Source organism: Otolemur garnettii, unplaced genomic scaffold (assembly GCF_000181295.1).
Source record: "Otolemur garnettii isolate 467f Iridium unplaced genomic scaffold, OtoGar3 scaffold00074, whole genome shotgun sequence".
Taxonomy (NCBI): domain Eukaryota; kingdom Metazoa; phylum Chordata; class Mammalia; order Primates; family Galagidae; genus Otolemur; species Otolemur garnettii.
Genome location: NW_003852469.1, coordinates 5,536,863 through 5,542,171, shown reverse-complemented (window position 1 = coordinate 5,542,171; position 5,309 = coordinate 5,536,863).

Below are 5,309 nucleotides of genomic sequence, written 5' to 3'. Positions count from 1 at the left end.
TCTTAGCTGCCTTAGCTTAAATACTATTTTAGCCTTCAATAGTACTATGTGAAAAAATGATTTTATATTCTGGTGATTTAGCAATGCATTGGGATCTACTTATTTATATATTTGAATGTGATTTAATTTCTTGAACTGCATATTAGGCTTTGGTAGTAACTTAATTAAACCTTCAGTGTGGGAAAAATTATCTAGATGTCCTGTCACCTTTAAGCATAGTGACGTCAATAATCATGGGGGAATCTTAACATAAATAGGAACCCTCCTACAAGCAATCTTCATTTCAGGTAGATCCAGATGTGCTAAATTGCTAGAGCAGTAAATTATCATTCTGCTTTGCATAACCTTAGAGGCTTAAGCATATTGTGACTCTATGGTCTTGACTGAAGCTCTATCAAACGTAAATATCTAGACAAAAGAAGGAAACAAAATTCTGGGAATTTGGAATATAGAGTCAGGGAGTTTCCCACTGTGGGAACAAATCCTAGGATCTGGGAAAGCGGATGAACTGCAGATGTTCAGAATCAGGAAAGAGTCATAAGTTGCTAGGAATTCTATAAAGAAAAGATTAGTGAATGGGCATTAAGTTTCCACAAATTTTTGAGGCTGTGGTTTTAGGCATTGCAGCTCTACTGCTGTAACACACACTTAACATGCCACAGAACTGGCAAAATTCTAACCTTTTCCACACCAGAAATTGGCAATTTAGCCTTATGTGAACTTTTATATTAATAACCCATTTTGAAGTGGAAATAGTATGGAAATAAGCTTTGCACTGGGCCAGGCATAGTGGCTCATGCCTGTGATTCCAGCCCTCTGGGAAGCTGAGGCTGGAGGAGTTTGAGAACAGCCTGAGCAAGAGTGGGAACCCATCTCTAGGAAAATAGAAACATTAGCTGGGCGTGGAGGCACATGCTTGGAGTTGGGAGTACCACTTAGACCCAGGAGTTGGAGGTTGCAGTGAGCTATAATGATGTCACTGCACTTCACCTAGGGTGATGGAGCAAGACTCTGTCCCCAAAAAAAAAAAAAAAAAAAAAGAAATAAAAAAATTCTGTGGCCAGAATCTACAACATAAAGGATGTCTGTAGTGAAAGAAAAGCACTGATGTATTTTCCTCCCAAGTTTCTGATTTCTCAGCCCCTTCTTTTTATGTGAAGTGCAGTAAAGGAAGTATAGGAGTGACACCATGCAAGAGATAGCTGTCTGGTGGCCAAGGGCACTGCTGGCTGCTGAGAATTTGGGGCAGTGACAGACCATCTGAGCAGGCAGCAGCTAACAGTGGGGAAAGGCTTCTCCTGAGCAGAGCTGTGAGGACCCTCAGGATAAAGAGATGGAACCATAGCTCTGCAAGGTGGTGCCAAGATAGAGGGTCAGCAATTGCTTTGACCTCTCTGCTGTTGTCCTCATCTCCAAATTCATGATGTTGATGGCATCTACCTCACTAGCTGCCTTATTATTCGTTTTCTGAATATTTTCCATGCTAGCATGGAATACTGTGTTAGTCTGTGCCCCACAGACCTTGAGCAAAAGATGGCAGTTCTTGTGTTGTTATTGATTCTCATTTACCACAAAGATGACCTTTTTTATGAGGAGAGTTGATGGCTTAGAGATGGTAGAAGCAAACATAAGAGCTTTGGGTCATGGCTGTGCATGAAAAGGTCAGGAAGAGAGAATGTGTGATGGAAGAAACGTAACGTGGTATAACCATAGTGGTGTGACTAGGATTTGAACTTCATCTCTATGCCTTGCTAGTGTGTGACCTTGGACAAGTTTGTTATGTGGAAAGGAGATGATAGTACACACCTGCTTTCTGGGACTGGAGGTGAGGATCAATGAGGTGATGTGCAAAGAAGGCACAGGACAGAGGTGACAATAGTCTATACCTATTTATTTTATGCTTACTCTTCCAATGATTCCATTTTATCGCTTGTTCTGTGCTGGGATCCTGTGATAAGGCAGAGAAGAGCAGAGTCCCTCACAACCTTAAGAAGGTCAAGTCTAGCTACAGTACACATTGAGATGAAACATGGCACTCTTGGCAATTAGTCTGTGGCTACTTTCTGCCTTGATGGTGTGGGACCAGATCTAAATTGCATGGCAGTTAAGAAATAGGGGTCATAAAAAGATTTCTCCTGACTTGGTGCCTATAGCTCAGCTGCTAAGGCTCCAGCCACATACACCGGAGCTGGTAGGTTCAAATCCAGCCTGGGCCTGCCAAACAAAAATGACAACTACAACCAAAAAATAGCCAGGCATTGTGGCAGGTGCCTGTAGTCCTAGCTACTTGGGAGGCTGAGGCAAGAGAATCACTTAAGCCCAAGAGTTTGAGGTTGCTGTGAGCTGTGACACCATGGCACTCTACCCAGGGTGACAGCTTGAGACCCTGTCTCAAAAAAAAAAAAAAAAATTCCTCCTCACTCTGTTCACGGGAGTTGGCTCACACATTTTCTTGTGTATCTTTCTTTACTATCAAGAGTTTTCTTGGGATGAATGGTATCAAACAGGGCGGGAGGGAATAACTAAGATGTCAGGTTGTAGATACCTGTTCACTTGGCCTTGATCTTCCTGTAAGAATGTCATTAGCTTTCAGAAAAGTCTTTATCTCTGGATTAAACTTCCACGGTGCCCAGGGGGCTTTATTGTGCACAGTAGTTCGTTTTCTAAGAGGTAACCATAAATTAAACAGAAGCAAAACCCGAGGAATCCTTATTTTAAAACTATCAGAAAACATATGGATCATATTATACACTCAAGCAGACCTGGGCATATATAAACAATCACTCCTAATTTAAATTAATCTGGTAAATTTAGTTCTGGATTTTCTCAAAGAGATACATTTGCAATTAGTAACAAAAACTAACGGCTATCACGTGGGCTTGCTGGGGGGTAGTTAGGAGCAAGTTAGTCAGCTTCAGCTTTAGATAAGCTCTGGGTAAGAATGTCAGATCTCTCGCCACCCCTTCCCCCCCTTTCTAGCTCCCCACACAGCCACCCACCCTGGCTCACCCAGATGTTTCAGATTCCAAGAATGTTTGCATTATTAAACATTCTATTTTTTGCTTGTTTCCCCATCCAAGACCTTGAAAATGTTATCTTTACTTTTATTGCTTGAGATCAGGGCTATTTCTGGAAAGTGTGGGGTTCAGGGAAAAAAAATTACATTTTGTGCTTTTATCTCCCGTGTTTTTTGTTTTTTTTTTCTTCATACAGATGGAAGCTGAAGTGATTTCCAGGACAGCTATTGTAGGTGGGGGGAAACTCCAAGGTCTATCCTTGAGGGGTCTGCTGGAATGTTCATTGAATGATGGTTAAAGGAGTGCTTATGGGTTTGTGGCATGTAAAGGGTCTGCCACCCTTTTTAGAACCAGGTAGTCTTTGCTTAGCAGTTAGGAATAGGGAGTGAGTATATGTGTGTTGAGTGGGATGGGATATGTGGGAGGTGGGAGAGTGGTAAGGATGGTCAGGTCCCTTTATCCCAGGGAAGGAAATGAAAGGCAACAGTGCCAAGGTGTTGAGCTCTAAGGAACAAGCCACAAACTCTGGGGAGTAGCCCATCAGTCCTCTAGTCATCTAATTTAGACTCTAATTCACTTCACTGATTCGATACCCAGGTCATTGCCTTCCAGCTATGCTTGGGCTAGTGATTAGAAGCAACTAATAAAAAACATGTTGTAGACTTCAAGTCAGGAACCTTAGAATGAAACTATAGTCTGTTACTTCCCAACTCTGCTGCCTTGGGCAAGTCAGTGACCCCCTCGAACCAGTTTCTGTATGTGCTAGTATTTGGACCATGAACACTGCATTCACTGTTCTCATGAGGATTCAGTGAAATAATGGATGTGAAGTCCCAATCCGGTATTTGGCACCCAATGGGTGATTTCCACTTTGAGGGATTTTGAAGCTCGTATAGAACCCTTTCCTGAGGAAAGGATGCCAGACTGGCTTTCAGGCTTCCTAATCTCCTTAAAATGACTCTCTCCTTTCTAAAAGTGAATCTGATTTGGATAATTCTGGGTCAAGACTCAATGGGAATTTTTACATGTACATTGTTAGTGGTGATTCTTTTTTTTTTTCCACTTGAAATTTCTTTTTTTTTCTTTTTTTTTTTTATTCTTACATTAATGCAAACATGGGGTACAGTGTAGTGTTTTCATATACATTTTGAAATACTTTCATCAAGCTGGTTCACATAAATTTCATGTCATTTGCATAGTCATTGTGTCAAAACATTTACATTCTAGTTCTAGAAAAGATCATTCTTTGTAAAATTTACCTGCTCACTATTGTGTGAGACAGGTGGGGCTTGTGGAAACTTGGGGGTTATGCTTTGGGGAATCACAGTGCTTTAATCTCCCCAGTTAGGGGCACTAGATGGGGATCTGTGGAATTACTTGGGGCCTCGTGGAAGGTGCAGGTGCTTTGGCTCATCCCAGACCTGTACGTCAGAATATCTAAGGGTGGTGGCAGTGTCAGAAATCTGCATCAAAAGGCAAGCATCCTTGATGATTCTGTACACACCAGAGATGGAGAGCTGCTGCTTTACCTCTTACTGGTCATTATTATTTAGGCTGATCATGGAATTTGAGCACCACAGATTTTGAAAGTTTGGAAAGAAGTTGAAGAAGAAGAGAAGGCAAGGGTAAGGCGGGAGGTGGGAAACAGAGGTAGGAAAAACTGCAGACCCTTCTGACAAGTTTCCTTGACTTGAGGCCCATTCTTGTCTCATTAGGGAAGATCACCTTCCTGGGAGTGATAGCTGGGCCATTTCCCAAGCACTTGAACCTGGAGTGGATCAGTAGCTTTGATTGGCTTTTGTCTCCTCCATTTTTTGGCTTTGTATAAGATTCTGCAAAGGTTCGATGTTGCTTTTAGGAACATTGGGAGGACTAGAGCACATTCTCCATCCATTGAGCCAGTGGGAACTTTTTTCCCTCCCTCTCTGGTAACCATTTTCAGCTTAAATCACATGTTTGCTAGCAGCATGAGAAATGAGCGTGGATTAAGTTATTACATTTTCCTGAATATAACTCTGTAATACTCAGCCTGCATGGATAAGGGATATGTTTTTCTCCCAGTGATACATCTGTGATCCCCCTGCCTCCACAAATATCCTACAAGAAAAGGAAAAGAGCTTTAGTACCAAGCAGAAGAGGGTTGCAAACAATTTAGCAGGCCATGGTGGAGTTCCTGGAATGGAGTGGAAACCTCAAAATAGAGATCCAGGAAGCAAAAAAGGAAGTGGCTATAAAGAACTTACTTTGTAGGTCTCTCCTTTTATTGCCACAATTGAGTCACATGGATTTTTG